The sequence below is a fragment of the Amblyomma maculatum genome, chromosome 6 (genome assembly GCF_055883805.1).
Source record: "Amblyomma maculatum isolate TAMU_Amacu chromosome 6, ASM5588380v1, whole genome shotgun sequence".
Lineage (NCBI taxonomy): Eukaryota > Metazoa > Arthropoda > Arachnida > Ixodida > Ixodidae > Amblyomma > Amblyomma maculatum.
Window position 1 is genome coordinate 112,259,243 of NC_139349.1, and position 18,484 is coordinate 112,277,726.

The following is an 18,484-nucleotide window of genomic DNA, read 5'->3' on the forward strand; positions in this document are numbered from 1 at the left end:
TGAACTTGTACTTACGTGTATTCATTCACCATCATTGGTACGTCCTGACTTAGGGGAAGTCCATCTGTCGAGGTGAAAAAAAAAAAAAAAAAAAAAAAAAAAAAAAAACGGTAGTAATCGGCCAAGAACCTCAGCTGTTACGGAGTCAAAAGAGAGTTTGATCTCTAAAAGCTCCCCTTCCCTAGCACGTGGGACAGCATATGTCCGATGTTTTAATCCTTCGCATTAGCAGAGGCAGAACGACACCACAACTTTATACCTGCGCTTGTATGCGCCTTTAGTTCGCGCCCTGTCGTACCGAGTTCCTTTTTCGCGGAGTCGCGTGCTTGGCGCCGCCTCGTGCTGCCGTCAGGGAAAACCCGCGGACGCGTCAACAGGCCAGACAGGAGTGCTGCTTTCCGATGGCGCGCGTCTAGAGCTGGTATCTCTACAGCGCCGATCGGATAGGGTTTCGGCGAGACAGTCCTTCCGGCTTAGTTCAGACAAAACCGGAGCACGGTTTGTGAACTTCTGCATTCAGGACGCCGCGGTGCGTCCGTGGCGCGGATGGGCGAAATTTCGGAACACAAATCGCGTGCGATCTCGGGAGACGAATTTCAGGGAAGGCGACGATAGTCCGCGTCTATGTTTAGCGCGAAAAGCTATGGTTGGTTGTTCCTGTTCGGTGACAGTTAATCGAGCAGTGCCGAACCGACTGTAGCGCGCGAACGCACAATTAAGAGAAGGGCTCAAATTTCATCCACAGTCACTTTTTGGTGTAACTGCATGCAACTAACAAGTGCGACTGTTGCATATTATACAGCATATATCTAGATAATATTGCTGCACATGGAGCTGTTTTACCGGCCATCCATTTGTGTGTTATGTTAGAAACAGTTGACCTGAAACTAACCGTTAAGTACCTAGGTTTAACTGTTTACGCATATCGGTCAGTCATCTGAAAGTATGTTTCTTGCTACAAGGAGGATCCGCTTCAAGGACTGCAGGTGAGAGGTTAGTTCGCAGAAGCGCACCTCCGATCGTTACCTCTGCAGCAAAATAAGCAAGGAGAAAGTGTCCATCATTACGGAGACATGAACAAAAATAGCCGGTCAGGCGAGTCAACCCAAGAGCGATGAGAAGGCGGCACACGTGTCGACATTGTGGGAGAACTGGTTATTGCGGAAAGAAATATGGACGAGCAAACGTACGGATGCCGCCGTGTGCTGCACAGGAAGGTCGAGGTTTATGTACACCGTGCGTATACACCTGCTGAAGAAGCCCGGGTGAAGCTGTTTCATTTTATTTGCCTGTCGTCACCCATTCGCAGTTCCCATTCTCCAACAAGGCCGCGGAGCAGTCCGGATGCACGCACGCCTAGCGCGCGGGTGAACCATGCAGTAACGGAGCCTACGGCCTTACGCACGTTCAGTTTAGACGTTTCCGTTCTTCATTGTGAAGGTGAGAGCATATGCTTGATAAATTAGTCATTAGAAGAGGAAAGGTGCAGTATCTGTCACTTTCTCTGTGGACACCTGAACCGTGCCGAGAGAGCAGGGAGGAAGGTAGGAGCAACGTTACTAGACTAGGTTCGGTAGGAGTGAATAAGCAAAGAGAGAAAGATGTGCCGTAATGGAGGGGTACGGAATAATTTTCATCATCTAGATATCTTTAACGTGCACTGACATCGCACAGCTGCGTTTCGCTTGCGTCGAAGCGCGGCCGCTGCGTTTGGGTTTGGACACAGTTATTCCTGTTCAGCAGACGAGTATCTTAAACATTTTTTACACACACAACTTTACCGGTTATCATATTTTATTTATATACCGAAGCTACTTCCAGGACATACCCGTCCGAAATTCAAAGTGCTGTGCAAAGTGCAGACAAGGACAGTCAACTTATGGGCCGTCCAGCAGGCCCGGGGTGCGCTCGAAAGGCACAAGCCTCACGACCTATACACAAACGGGCCGAAATGGGGTAATGCAGAGTAGGCTATAACCCCGGGTCAACGCTTGGCCAGTGTCACGACGCATTAAACCGTCGTTTGCCGGCATGTCAATAAAGTTATAGCTTAGACCTACCTATATATATATATACCGACAGTTTCGGATGGTTGAACGTCCTCGGGGTAAAATTGAGAATGAGTTCTCACATTTGGGCCACTGTTAAGAGAGGGAGAGAAGGAAGTCTCGCTCTCTGTCTTTGGAGAAACACACATCAGTGAATAGATAGAAAGGGCAAAAAGCAAGACAGATACCGTTGAAGGGCTAGAAATGCAACAAAAGAAAAAAGAAACAAAACAAAAAGGGAGGAAGCGAGAGAGCCGACGAACGTTACATACGCGAGGTGCTTCCACGAAGACGACACTAAGAGCGAGGCAAGTTCCTTTCGGAGAAAGCCAGAAATTGAGAACAACATTAAAAAAGAAAAAAAAGCAAGACCGAATCCGAAAACAGATAACGCAAGCATGCATACCAAGACGGTCCTGGTATGAAAGCTCGCGGTATCTGTTTTCGGATTCGTTCTTGTTTTTTCTTTAATCTTGTTCTTAACTTTTTTCTCAATTGCTGGCTTTCTCATCATTCATTCTCATGACTCATGGCTTTCTCATGACATCATTAATTGTGCAATGAGGTAAAGAAACTGGTTTCTTTCGCCATAATGAAGGGCTCCGGAGACCACCCGGGGTTCTTTTACGTGCGCTGACATTGAGCAGCACACGGATGCATCTGTGTTTCGCCTCCGCCGAAATGTAGCCGCCGGTGGTCGGGTTCGAACCCGGATACTCCTGACAGTAGCCGGGCATCTTAGCCACACCGCAGAGGGGCGGGAAAAAGTTCAGGAAGGGAGCGGCAGATACCCACCAAAGGAGGCCCTCCATCCAATGGCGTTTACCGCGATTGTTGCGGTTAATCCCATGGCCAGCTTATTCTGTAGCGGCAGAAAAAGGAAGGGAACACGCCTTTGTAACCGCTCTGTGGCGCGTATTGTTCGGAGTAGTGGTGCGGTGGTGGGAAGGAGAGTCTGAGACATGGTCGGTATGGCCCATTCTCCACGGGACGAGGCCGAAAGCCCGTTACCTTTTCTTTCCGGCTGGGCCTACTCAGCAGAGCCACATAATGTTGTCCTCGAATATAATATCCACTATACGATTTCACGCTATGTGGGTAACCACCACGTCACGGGAACCGGTCGACGCCATTGGATGGAGGGCTTCCTTTCACGGGTATTTGCCACTCCGTTCTTGAGTTGTGCCCGACTGTAACTATAAAATGCTCATTTTTCACATTAAAAGTTTCCAATCCGGTTGCAGATTAACACGTTTAAAAACAGAGCTCACCTTTGATGGCGACGGCCTTGAATTTCGCAATATTGCCGTTTATATTAAAACATACAAAGTTGATTAGTTAGTTTTCGTTAATCAATCATCGAGCTCTACCATATACAGTGTCAGTCACACTTAGCGGGAACACGGCACCGCGTGGCTGCACACGGGCGGAGACCCTTTGCGCCCAAGCAAGTAGCAGCTACACGCAAAATGGCGGACGATAATAAGCACCACTTCGAAATTCGTGTGCCACTCTGAATTAATTCTTGACAGAGTTATGTGCAACGGTACAACCACGTGCTTGGCCACGCGGAGCCATGTTCACGGTAAGAGTGATTGACACTGTACATGATGTCTGCCTTGCTGTAAAACCTACACGCACAGACGTATCTCTCGTATATATTTTTAAAACACAAGTTCAAACGATTAAGAAAAACAAATTTAATAATAATAAGTCGCCGTCCTGCTTGTGTATCCAACATTAATAGCTATAGCTTCAACCTCAACTCAAACACAATCGCCTTCAAACCGAAATAACTACTTATTACCTAATCCAGATACGAACTATGGAAAAGTTACCATTAATTTTAGAGCTATACACCAGGATGGAACAGCTTTCTGAATTTTGTTAGCCCAGTCCACTACACCAGTTCAGATATAATCTGCATTCTTTTCATCCTTTGGTTTGATTAATCCGTAAGCTTTGTAGGATGTCTATAAAGGTGGTACTTTGGGCTTGTTGGTAACACATCCTGTCCTGTCTCTGCGCCATTTTTGTTGACATAATGTCTATGTAGGCGGGTTTCGCATGGGCGTGACTTTGACCGAACTGTAATGGTATCATGTAATGGTAGCATCAAGGAAAGGTGTGCAAGTGACAAAATGGTTGATGTTTTGAATTAGGTACTTAATGAAAGCCGATTAAGCGTGAAATTTGGAGCCACCATGGCCGCCGGCCAACTTCCGGTTTCGGTTCTCAGCTTCCGGCCACGTGTCTGAGTGGACGTGAAGTGTCGCACGGTGCATCGCGCCTCCCTGGTCGAACACAATCAGCTTTCCGTTGAATGCATTAAAATTCACCGGCATTCTATAATTGGTTAGAGGAAAGGGAAGGTGCAGTATCTGTCACTCGCGAAATCCCGCTGACACATCTCGCTGACAACACAGACACGCCAAGGCTTACGCATTTCTCTAGTGCAAATTCCGCAGTGATCTCGGAAATTTTTGTGCATTTGTCTTTATTTCAAAGCGTATAATCGGTTCCAACTTCTTAAATCTCCTTTTTTTATGGCGTCACCAATATTTCGGTAATTTGATGTTTTTTGTTTTTTTTTTGTTCTCATTTTTTTTTTCTTTACGGTAATAGAGGTGCCTCCTGCGGTGTCCTACAGTCTGACTTTGGGACCTTTTTCTTGATACCATTCCGTCTATGCACTAAGAACATTTCTTGTAGTGGGACCTGTCTCTCACGGTTATTAAAATCCAAAGCCCTTATCCCCTTCGTCGACCCCACCTGCCCTACCCGTTCGAACAATATTTTTACCTGTGGCGGCCGGGAGAATCGGCCACCACGGGAGCTACTTTACTCTCGGACTTGACTGTTGACCCCGGCACTCGCGTCGGCACCACGCCCATGTCGGATACGAAAGATACCTGCAGACATACGAGAAGGATAAACTCCTTTTGTTTCGCGATTGCTGTGAGCTTCTCTCTGTGCGCCTTCGGGCAGAGAAGTCATCCACAAACTAGAATTAGAGGTGTCAATTTGGCGGCCCGTTTTTCGGAATTCGGGTATTTCGGGACGCAAGTGGGCAAAAGTGTCGCGCGTTGACAGTTTTAATAGCGCGCACAAGTTCGCACTAGATGATTTTGTTCAGTGCAAAATGCTGGGTGATAAAATTATTTAGCGCAATTCTGTTGACGTAGTATACTAACGCATTACAAGTCGAGACGAACATGAAGGAGAACCAAAACAAGAATGAAAGCGGAATATGTCCTTTTTTGCACTTAGCGCGCTTGCTTTGAGCCGATAAACCAGTCTGTGGCAGAAGAGAATATGCTTTGCAACTCGCCGTCATCATTGTTTCTAGGCGCGCTTATATTTAGGTCGTGAAGCATAAGCTCTAAAGAAAATATTGAAGCTGGAGGAGTAAGTTCACTACTTCACTTTGAGAAAGTTGAGGAGCAAGTGGCATTAAAATTTGCCAGTATTTATGCGTCTAGTCGAACACTAACTTTTTCTATGCGGCCGAACTCTCTGACCAGCGTACCAAGAGCCTCGCGTGCCTGTAGGTTCGCAATAACATTCTTTGGCACTCTGCCGAGAGCGTTTTCCTTTGTCAGTACTCTCTCTCTTACTCCTTCCTTTCTCTCTTCTTTTCAGTTTCATCTCACCCTGTTCCTTTTCGCTTCTTCGTAGGTTCATGTACCTCGCCTGGAAGGCACTTGACTGCACTGACGTTACTGACGTATACTCAGTTATCGCTGATCACCGCGTGGATGCCAACGACAACCAGGAGAACAATGGAAGAGAGACGCGTCATTTGCAGATTGTTGTCTTTTTACTCGGGCTGCACATCCGTACAAACACATATTCGACCTCTGGTGTAGAATATTTGTATTCGCGCTGTCGAGTTTACGCATTCACTTTGATGGAATAGTGCTTAGCCTTTAGTTATTGAACTCAGATCAAGCTCTGTTTGTTTTGCAAACTCTGGTTTATTAACGCGACATAGTTAAATGCCCCGTTCACCAAATAGCGCAGTAGCTGAAAGCTGACATGGCCGAGTACTAACTGGTTACCTGGCATTACGCTTGTCAGGAGCTGCAAAATCGGGCCTCTCCTTTCGTATGGGAGTATGATATGAGTTAGCCTGCCAGAACCCTTGCATCCACGTTACCTCTGGGCCACACAGACATACAGGTTCATACGGCTCTGTTCAAGCGGGGCTCTATATCTGGGCAGATAGCCTACTATCACGTCATAAAAGGCGGAGCTTAACTGTGCCCCATAATATTTTGTTGGTCCAGTAATCTTGTTTATGCATTACGTCTGCTTGCAGTTGGCGCATGACAGCTTTAGTTGCTTATGTTCCATAAAGCAAAACACGCGCATACAGGCAGGCCAGGATACGCGTTGATGGATAGCTCTAACTTTGCCAAAACGAGGGACGAAATTTAGATGTCGAATATGGGGCGTTGTGCATCCGTTACATCAGTAATGATAATTTGGTTTTGTATTCTTGATGATTTATGTGATGTTAATTTCTATGATCCAGTAATTGATTTGAGACACCAGACAACTAGCTCTGACAACCAGCTTTACTGCTTTTTCGTCTTGAGTGAAAACGAGGGGTGGGGGGAGTCTGAGGCAGTGTGAGCGAAAGTCCCGTGTATGCTGATTAACGCAGGATATTTAAATCGGCTTCGTCTCAAAGCCATCAATGCAGCGACCAATGCTTACCCTTCTACAAGCTAGGTTGAATGTGAGAAAAAAAATAAAAAGACAACGTAACCCAATGCCGCTAATATGTAGTGACAGCGCCAGGTAAGGTCTACACACTCAGAACAGTTTATGTTGACCGGCTTATGCACAGTTCTCCATCAGCTGCTGCAACGCCAGAAAACGGCCAAAAAGTGCGAAGGAATCGCAAATGCGCAATGCAGTACACAAAAATTCCCCACGCATGAGCGAGTCATCGCGGCGATCTGCATATATGTAGCGACACTGATAAGAAGAAATGGGGGTAAACGAAAATAAACTGCAGAAGGATTGCAGCTCCAGATAATGGTGCGCCCTCGCTATGCCTGTCTGTAGTGACACACAAACACAACCTTTGCGTGCATGCGCGTGGGGCTGCGCCCCTTGTTATCCTCTATATAAGTTCCGTGAGCATATGCGTTCATAAACCCCATGACCGGCGCGGCCTGCCGACTCGCGGGCGCACGTGCTCGACGCGACGCCGTTATCGAAGCGTCGTCGAAAAGGAGTGACGAGGGTGGCATTTCTCTCTCCTTCCCTTCCTCGCCGGCGTCGAGACGCGGAGCCTCGGTGCGGGCGCCTGCGGGGGCGTCCGGGAATCACGCGCAGGTTTTTCCCCCGCGGGAAAGGCAGGAAGTTAAACAACGCTCCTGCCGCGCGAACGACTCGTGCCCATCGTGCCAGTGACTTACTACCGCTGCCGAACGTAGTTGGGCCACCGGTGAAAAGAGAAGTTCGCGGTACGTCCGCTGCTGCTGTGCGACAGTGTGACCTCTACGACGACTACGATGGGTCTTCCAAAGAGGGTGTGAGAAGGCGGGGCGGCAGAGTGCTCACCCAAGTGTTGCGCGAGAATCGCCCCCCTGCGGCTTCTGCGCACAGTCCTGCAGCGCCTGGGTAAAACTGGCATCGCGTCTTGTACGAGGGTCGGTGCGCTGTTACACGCGTGAGCGCCCACCGCTCGAATGTCGCCGTTACGGCAACGGAGAAGGGATGACGCCGCTTGCGAGAACAGTGCCTGCAGCATCGACCCTAGCTTTAGGCAGCCACACTTTCTACATACATCACTGGGACGCCTGGTATCTATATGTGATTCGCCGAAAAGCGGACCATGACCAATTGCAGGCCATTCTTTTATGTCAACATCTGCCGGAAACAATTTTAACTACTGTTGTTTATTTCAAAACAATTAGTTGAAGACGTCATAGTTACAAAACATTAGGACCTTCCTTGAGAGCTGTTTGGGATACATGCACAAAAAGTGGATACAACTGTGGATTACTAACGCAATAAAAATTAATGCGCACCGGTAATGCTCGAGCGAAAATTTTACATTTTAGCAATCTATTTTAGAGCTCATATGCTCACGCAGCACATCCCGAATATATCGGACACGGATATTTCGAGTTATTTAATTGTCATATAAAACGCGGTGTCCCACTCAGAATACTGCATAAAAATGTAGGAAAGTCGCGCAATATAACAAACTCCAATTCGCCTTTCATTATATCGAACAGCTCGCCGCGCACCTGCAAGTGCCGCTTCTTCTGGCTGCCCTCTTCGAACTTTTTTCGCGCGCGGAGTTTGGTCGCCTGCGTGACCTGCTAAAGAGAGCTAGCGCTGGGAAACTGCGTGACAAGGTGAGCGCGCGATGTTCTTGAAGGCGAACTTAGATCTCGCATACTCATTTACCGCCATACGTCTCCGTCATGCGGTAAAGCCAACCTAACTAAAACCTAGTTGCGGCTCTCGACGCTCGCTTCGCTTCCCGAAAGCGTTGCGGGAAACAACTATTTTACTCTTATTAAGAGATAATCCCGTACATGTGACAGCGCTAAGCATCTTGTAATAAGCAGTCACTATACGTCCAAAGCACCTCCCATTGTGACTTCGTTATAGTGACGTTATAGTGACGTTATAGCACATCAGTGTGGGTACAACGTTTCTCGCTTCTAGGCCGAAGGTAAGCGCATCGATATGTACGGTCCCCACCTCGGTTCGAATCTATAGACAGAGAAGAAAAAGAAATGTGTGCGGAAATAATTTCGAAATCGTTATAATTCAGTCCTAACATTAAATAACTTTACCCTGTAGCTCTTTTTGGTAGCGAGTCAAGCTAGACTGTCTGGGCTTGGGATGGTTTCAAAGTTTTATCATAACCTTTGACCAAGTTTAATTGAACTGCAGGACAGCACTACCGAAAAAGCTATGAAAAATTATGAGATATTAGTAACCTAATACATGCATAGATTCTCATTCTAAACTCGTGCAAATTTCATATCTCATACAAATGTCATTCAAAGAATGAGAAATATACGAAATTTTATGACATCTCTATGAGTTTGGGATGAGAAAATCTTTATGAGGTTATTAGTTGTTTTTTTCACTAGGGAAATTACTCGCTCTATATAGCTTCCCATTATTTCTGTATTTGTTCAGTAGGGTATGGTGTCAGGAGGCGTCGCCAAAATGGATTTCAGCGTGGTTAGCTTCGCACTCAAAATGGCCCACAACTTGTACACGCGGCGAGTGCCCGCATAAATTGTATGATAATTGATAGGAGGTGTCAACATCGGCCGCGCTTTGACTTTCATGACCAGCTCTTTGTGGGTGACGTTGACTTCAAGGGGTTTTGCGCTACGACATATGACTACCCCTTCATGTCAGGAAAATCTGCCGATGAAGCAGGTATTTGAAATAACCCCGATGTGTCATTGCTGATGTGCTTGCGGTTAATATATACTTTTTTTTTCTTTTTACGAAGGTAGTGCTGATGCGTTCACTGTGACAGCATGGCACACTGGCCGTGCTTGGCTTTCCTATTCGGAGGTTGGAATTGCGACGAAGCGAAGCTAAATAATGACTATAATGCCGGTAACCATGCACGGATTAAAAAGTCTGTGCAGAAAAATATTATCATAATTACAAGTCTGCAGAGCACTGCGCCGCGCGAAACTGAGCAGCCAGTGTTTGTGCGGCAGGTTCAATTTAATTCCTTTCACCTTCAAGGTCCTCAAAAGCAAAATCTGTTTCATCACCGCCTAAAAACTACTTGGGGACTATGCAAGGGAGCAAGGGCGTGTAGCGGGTGTTTCAGTGTCAAAACACCCCCCGGAATTTTCCTGCTGCATCCCCTCTTTTTCTTTGTACCCCCCCCCCCCCCCCACCACTTCGCGCTACCGAAAAATATATCTGAATGCGCTACTGCAAGGGAGCATTCATTACAATAAATTGCAGCAACTTGCGTTCACAGTCACTTGCCTCAAGTACAGCTGACCAGAAAGCATGACACATTCTCCACTACTATAATTCACTGTCAGAAAAACGTGCATTCACGCAAAAATAAGAAAATAGCATTAGAAGAATGTGCATAATTGAACAATTAACGCTTGCAAACCTCTAAGAATTTGTGGAGGTTTATATCCGAGGGTATGTACGTGTTAAGCATATGGCTACACATCAGCCTGACAGTTGTTAGACCTCCGCTAGTCAAATGATCAATGCACATTAAAGAACCTTGACTCGTCGAAATTTCCGGAGCCATCCACTACGACGTCTCTCGGCTCAAGGCCAAAGACGATGTGAAGGACCTTGCTGAAGTGCCAAAAAATAGAGCTCCTGCCCTAACAAAAAATGAACGCAATCGGTATTATGTATACATATACGCAGACGTCTAAAACTGACTGAGATGGTTCATTACACAATGCGCATTTAAATGGTGACACAAAAGCAATCGGTCGCATGGCACGAAAAACTCAGTTGTGGCATATAGGTCTTACCGAGCATTACCACCCAAATTCTTCAAACGAAATCTGTTTATGAACAGTATTTTGGTTGGTTGGTTGGTTGGTGGGGTTTAACGTCCCAAAGCGACTCAGGCTATGAGAGACGCCGTAGTGAAGGACTCCGGAAATTTCGACCACCTGGGGTTCTTTAACGTGCACTGACATCGCACAGCACACGGACGCCTTGCTTTTCGCCTCCATCGAAAAGCGGCCGCCGGGGCCGGGATTTGATCCCGCGTCCTTGGGAACAGTAGTCGAGCGCCGTAACCACTGCGCCACCCCTGTTGTCTCATATAGTAAACGGAAGTAATCCGTATATTCTCATTGGGACGTTTTTAGTTTTCTTTTTATATAATTAGTCACCCCCCCCCCCCTCTTTCTCTCTCCTCTTCCTTATTGGTTTCGCGCTGACGCGGCTCTCCCCTGATGGGGCTGGGACAGGTAGGTCACCGCCGCTTGCGGCGGTGGATTTTTATTTATTGTAGGCCGTCATTGCACCCGCCACAGCTTCGGTGGTGGACGACGGCTGTTGTTGCGGCGCGCGTCTTTCTTTCCCTCCTCCTTTTCTTTCTCCTCTATTTTCCCTTCTGTCTGCACGAGGCAGCGGAGGTGGCTAAGCTACAGAGCCAGTAGCAGGCCCGTGCATTTTCTTTTCCTTCTTACAGCCACACCATCGCATAGGGCGGCGAAACGAAGAGGCGTCCGTTTGCTGTGCGATGTCAGCGCACGTTAAAGATCCCCAGGTGGTCGAAATTACTTCGTAGCCCTCCACTACGGCTCCTCTTTCTCTCTTTCCACTTTCACTCCCACCTTCCTCCATTCCCTTACGGCGCGGTTAAGGTGTCCACAGAAAACAAGTGAGACAGTTACCGCGCCGTTCCCTTCCTATAAAGCAATCAGTAATCGCACAGGTCGGGTTGCGTTTCGATAGAGGCGAAACGAAGAGGCGTCCGTGTGCTGTGCGATGTCAGCGCACGTTAAAGATCCCCAGGTGGTCGAAATTACTCCGTAGCCCTCCACTACGGCTCTCTTTCCACTTTCACTCCCACCTTGAACAACACCGCCTAGGCTAGGTGGTGTTGCCTTGAAACCTTCCTCCTTTCCCTTACGGCGCGGTTGAGGTGCCCACATAAAACAGGTAAGACGTTACCGTGCCTTTCCCTTCCTATAAATCAATGTTTTTAAAAAGTTCTGCCTACCCAGTGAGAACGCAGGACGAACTTTAAGAGCAAATTTTGACATGTATCACAAGATTACATCGTTTTCATTAGTATTGCCATAGTTTCTTACAGTATTGTACAGTTGTCTCATAATTAAAAGTTAATTTCAAGAAAATTGGACTTAATTGTTTTAAAGTCTTGCAAAATACTCTGGGAAGGGTGGCACTTCCTGGCCCTGCGGGGCTGGGACGGTAGGTCGACGCCGCTTGCGGCGGGGGCTGGCCAGCTACCGAATTTTTATCTGTTGTAGGCCGTCACTGCACCCGCCACCGCTTCGGTGGTAGTGGACGACGGCTGTTGTTGCGGCGCGCGTCTTTCTCTCACTCTTCTTTCTTTATTTCTTGTATATTTTCTCTTCTGTCCGCACGAGGCAGCTGAGGTGGCTCAGCTACAGAGCCAGTAGCAGACCCATGCATTTTCCTTTCTTTCTTCCTACAGCCACAACAACAACAACAACGGTAGTGCAGTGGTAAGACGCCCGACTACTGTGCCGGAGTACCCGGGTTGCGTATTTGGGTTTGCTCGGTACGGTGGCTCCGCAAGGGACAAAGCAACAGAAGAGACGAAGAAAACGGGCTGTTCCGACTAGCATCTACCGCCCCCAGGAGCCGAGCAGCCTAGCGATTAGCGGCGCTTTCAAAGGGCTTCACATTGGACGCGGCACTATCTTGAGAGAGCCTATAATACTACTACTACTACTGCTACTACTACTACTACTACTACTACTACTACTAAATAATAATAATAATAATAATACACAGTAATATTTCTCTGCTAATTATTATTACTAATAGTATTATTATTATTATTATCATTAGTAGTAGTAGTAGTAGTATAGAGGAAGACGCGTTTCACGAAGTTGGCACTGAATTGTCTAGTTAATACTACTACTACTACTAATAATAATAATATTAATAATAATAATAGTAGTAGTAATAATAGTAGTAGTAGTAGTAGTATAGGCTTTCTCAAGCTAGTGCAGCGTCCAGCATGACGCCCATTGAAAAAGCATGCGCCGCTAATCGCTAGGCTGCTCGACTCCTGGGGGCGGTAGATGCTAGTCGGAACAGCCCGCTTTCTTCGTCTCTTGTGTCGTTTTGCCCCTTGCGGAGCCACAGTACCGAGCAAACCCAAATACGCACCCGGGTTCGAACCCGACCTCGGCGGCTGCGTTTCGATGGAGGCGAAACGAAGAGGCGTCGTGTGCTGTGCGATGTCAGCGCACGTTAATGATCCCCAGGTGGTCGAAATTACTCCGTAGCCCTCCACTACGGCTCCTCTTTCTCTCTTTCCACTTTCACTCCCATCTTCCTCCCTTCCCTTACGGCGTGGTTGCGGTGTCCACAGAAATCAAGTGAGACAGTTACCGCGCCGTTCCCTTCCTATAAATAAATCAGTTTTTTTTTTCAAACTCACAACTCACAATTGCTTCTAGTAGATGAGCCCTGATGGGGTTGGTACAGGTGGGTCACCGCCGCTTGCGGCGGGGGCTAGCCTGACGCCGAATTTTTATCTGTTCTAGGCCGTCATTGCACACGCCACCGCTGGTGGTGGACGACGGCTGTTGTTGCGGCGCGCGTCTTTCTTTCCCTCTTCCTTTGCTTTCTTCTCTATATTCTCTTCTATCTGCACGAGGCAGCGGAGGTGGCTCAGCTACAGACCAGTAGCAGGCCCGTGCATTTTCTTTTCCTTCTTCCTACAGCCACAACAACAACAACATAGTAGATGACGCCCTTCTTTTCATATTCATTTAACAAAAGCTGAAGCAGGCATTTTAGTGACTGCGGAAAGTAATTAGTACGCCTGTAGGGTACAAAACTTATCACAGCTACGAATGGGGCGGTGTTTTTAATGTTTACTTGGTTCTTTACAGATCTTAATAACTATCCACCGATTACCAGCAGATAAAAAGAAAGTACGCACTCAGCGAATTTCTGAAAAGTTCGACCTTAATTATTTCATATCTGGCGAGCAGTGATTTGGGGCTCATTAACTATATACACTAGGGATTTTTTTGTAGAAGTGGAACTGCACTGATGTATCTAATTGCGTCCAAAACGAGTGAACATGTAGTTTGAATGTGCATAAGTAACCAAGCAGCTGATGAGTGCGATTAGCGGTAATGAGCCAATATAGTGCGCCCATGCGATATCGGCCAGAAAACGGGACGCGAGGGGAAAATGTGACGCGATCGTCCACGTTTTCAGTAGCAACTTTGCCGAACGCTAAGCGAAGAATTCTGCTGCCCGTTTTTTTTTGTTTTTTTTTTTTTGTTTTTTTTTTGTTTTTTTTTTTGTTTTTTTTTCTGAGTTTAAATAATAGGCTTTTTATTTATTTGCGCCAATTTCAGTACCATTACAGTTCAACCAATCCCGTAGCTTTGTCAGCTTTAAACCATGTCTTGTATATGACGAACGGACGCAAGCAAGCTTCTTAACGGCATGCATAGAGAACGGTATGCATCATCGGCATGCATAGAGAACGTTACGAAGCGCACGTGCTGCACAGCTAAGGTTGTCCGTTTGGCAAACAATTTACGACATCTCCCCAGCAAGTGGAGAGGGAGTTTCCCTCTCTCCAGTCTGCCACCTGTCAACCGTGGAAAGATAGCAGATAATTTATTTTAATTCAGTTGAAATAGTTTGATACAATTGATTCAAACCAATCGTTTTTATTAGCAGGTGGCAATTGGTTTCGGTTTATTTCAATCGCAATTTTAATGAAATTCAATTCGATTTCTTCAGTTGATCGAGATTAATCAACTCATTCATTGAGTAATTGAGTTCTCACGGATGACACTAGATTTCAGGTTAGAATGTGGGGTTAAATAGATCCACTAGCCCTATAAAAGGTTTCACTGTAACCATAATTGTTATTGAGTTCAGATAAATTAATACAAATTGAAACGACAAGCTTCACGTTCGGGAGTTTGACCTGACAGCATTAATGGCTCCTGTCTGCTGCTCGCCTTTCGGGTCATTGTTTGTGCTCATACACTTTACCACTCTTTTAATTAGTGGTTATTAAATTTGTGGGTTTATCATCTCACACGCACTCATTAGCGTACTGCCGTAACCTACTAGGCTATGGTTAAAGACCACTCGCCGTAGAGGTATAAAGTCCTGATTTAGTCAAGTCGTAGGAACGAGTCTGCGTGGCAGGAGTAGCGTGTAACCATGGATCCAAAGGTGGGGCTCCGCCTCACAGAAGCTGTCCGGAGTGGCACCTCTTGCCAACTCGACCACGTCGTGTGCTCTTCTGACGTCACAGAACCCGCTTACCAGTCAGAGCCCGCCCATGGAGCCATTAGCCTTAACGCGTTAAGAAAAGTAATGGTCATAATTCCTTGCGGTATACGAGAACAAATCACGTTGGATTACGAAATACGTTCCCCAAATGTGACGCACTGCTTCCGCTCATGAAACCATGCTTTAGCTCTAAAGCGGACGCCACTAGTTTATTTACCGAATCGCACAGTCTAAAAAGCCGAAGACCTTATTGTAATAAAAACAGATTACCAGCGAAAGCTTGCAACGTCCACTAATTTTAATAATAAGCCCTTTTTGAATTAGCAGTGCTGTTCCGGCACCTTATATTCAATAGATCGAAGCCATACTGATCGCCTCGTATTAAAGTGTGTTTTCAAAATAATTGACCTGGGTGTCTACTGACGCCCTCGAAGAACAACTTTATCCCTTTATTTCCCCTTTACAACCCTCTTACTATCATCGCGTGGAGTCGCCATCCAATACCGTTTTCTCGTTAAGTTCCCGTTTAAACTATTCCTCTCTCGTTCGTCTTAAGGAAAGAAGGGGTCACTCTTTCAAGCAATGCATTTAGCATGTTCTTAAAAGCTCCTAAATCTTAGCGCCCCACAATTTCTTGCTGACACTGAAATGAAAGCAGTATTTACATGAATTTGGTCTGATGAGACTCTATGCACATGTTTTATTCTCTCCATTTACGGCAACCGCTAAAGCTGATATTCGATGGCAGAATACTTCTTTCTGTTCACAAACTAGCAGCACGTTTCTTGTTCACTTCAGCAAAAAATTAAAAAAAAAATAAAAAAAAATAAAAATAAAAAATAAATAAATAAATAATAATAATAATAACAAAATAAAGCAATCAGTATTCACGCATGTGTCTGGTACACCCCCCCTCACCCCCCCCCCCCAAAAAGAGAGAGAGAGAGAGAAAAAGAAACAATTGTCTGGAAGATCTCACATTCTCCCATGCATTTTGCTATGACAACAATCGCCGGCTCGTGAGCGAATGTTGTCAGTGCAGTCTTTATCTGTTTGTGTACTCTTCTCGTTGCCGGTCGGCCGCCTGTCATGATAGCGGCATTATTTTTAGGGGGCGGGAATTCTTTGTATCGAGCAATAAAGGAAGCAGGAAAAAAAGAAAACAAACAGAAATGTTGCTTGACTTGACGTGTGTACCTATGCGGCGAGTGATATAGCTCTCATCGCGGAACCTCCATATGCTGTTTACCTCTTTCCTTTCGTTCCTCGAAGGGTTGACCTGCCTTAACCTCTGTTGTCGTTTCAACCACTCTCTTCGCGTGTATGCCTATATCCTTCTGATTTTTACGAAATATCAGTGCTACTATAAATTATAATCACGTTCCGTGTTCGGTTCGCTTTATTATACTTACTTAATTTTGATCCGGAGCGCGTCCAAAGCGCTATGGAGCTAAAGACAACGTGAACTGACATGCGCTCCGTTTGTGTTGATAAGGATCAGTTTCCATCTTCAACTCTCGACAACAGGCATGTGATAAGGGCAATGATCTGGACGTCAGTGATTTAGGCGCATCACATAAGCATCTAGACCGCCCAATAAACGCACGTGCGAAATAACTGATCTCAGATAAGAGCAGAGGTGAGTTATGACGGTTATTGTCAGCAATTCTCGAAAGTGCACGCATAAATTTAAGTTCTGTTGAAAAGATCAGCCCATGTATGGCTGTCCGCAGTTAGTATTTCTCGCGGTCTGCTGTCATGGAACATGCCATGAAGCAGCACCCGTGCACGCATTGCAGAAGCTTCGATAAATACATTTGTTAAAAATTGAACATGGACTGTTAAATTGCAGGTGGTATGCTTGATGAGGTATTTAAAATCTCGTCTTAGCTCACATACTAAATCAGTCTTTTTTCGTGTAATGTAACACAGTCTTATACTAAGTAATATTTTACCATGTATTATATTTATGGGGGTAATGTGAGCCTGCTATAGTCCATTATCGGAAGGTAACAGCGTATGCCTATTTTCAGTTACGCGAACAAAATTGTTTTACTTTATGCGGATTTTTTGTTTCTGGCGTTAATTTCATTTTTCGGCCCAAAATAAATACCTGTGCGCAAACAATTCATTCGGGGACCTTCCAAAATAATAGAGCTAGCAATGCCAATTGGAAAAGAAAGTAGTCATGCACAAAACAGAGTCACTGTTCGATGATGGATATGCTTTCACGACGCGTACTATAAGATATGTTTAAGGTGTACATGGCTTTAGTGCCACTCTTCGACAGACCTTTGCATTTTGGGCTCCCTGGGCGCTGCCATATTGTTCACTGGACAGTCGGTTGCAACCCGCGCAAACACTGTGGAAGCTACAGCGAAACTTGTTTCCGACTGTCCAGAGAGGAGGAATTTCGGCAACTCCCTCGCCCGATGCAAAGGTCTTACTTCGCAAAATGTCACCTCACACCACAATTTATCTCGTGCTTTTGTTTGCAGGCGTAAAGATGTATGGATGCTCCGAGCAGTTCATTCCTGCCATTTTTATCTATCACCCTATTGCACCTTGCAGAATTTGTTTCATAACCGATGACCGTTAATTTAACCGAACCTCATAAACTTGTGACCCCCGCCCCCGCCCCCCCCCCCTCCCGCGCAGACAAATTACGCCTTTTGAACTCCAAAATTTATTCCCTTACCGTATTGCCATGAAAGCACTAGATTGACGCTTTTAAATGCCAGTGTCCTCTGTGTAGGGAACACAAATGAGAACTTTCATAGGCTAGCAGCTTGATCTCACCATGTCTTTACAATTTGTGTCACACAAGCCTACATGGGTGAACAGCTAAATCTCAGACGAATTTCTGCCACCTGGTTTCTGCGTCTTGAGAAACGACAGATCACCTGGTCGCGGTGCTGGCATTGCCTCTTTCTTAAAAATGATATCAACGAATATTTAAGCCACGCCGAGATGGAAGGGACGAAGGGGGCAGAAAGGCAGGAAAGAGTAAGGAAAAGCGCCAGCACGCACCGCGCACGGATCATAGCGTGTTCTGCTTACGCTCACTTTGGGATTGGCAAAAGGGGCGCCGAAAATAAGCCTGCGCACTGCTGACACTCTACAGGTCCTGGTTATCGCCTACAGCTAAGAAAAAAAAAACGAAATTAGAAGGATGGTTAAGGTTCGCCTTAAAAGTTAGCGCGATAACGCCGTTAATATCGCATTTTAATTTCGCCATTTTCGACATTGGATAATAATAATAATAATAATAATAATAATAATAATAATAATAATAATAATAATAATAATAATAATAATAATAATAATAATAATAATAATAATAATAATCAAGGCGCCCGTGTGCTGTGCGTTGTCAGTGCACGTTAAAGAACCCCAGGTGGTCGAAATTTCCGGAGTCCTCCACTACGGCGTCTCTCATAGCC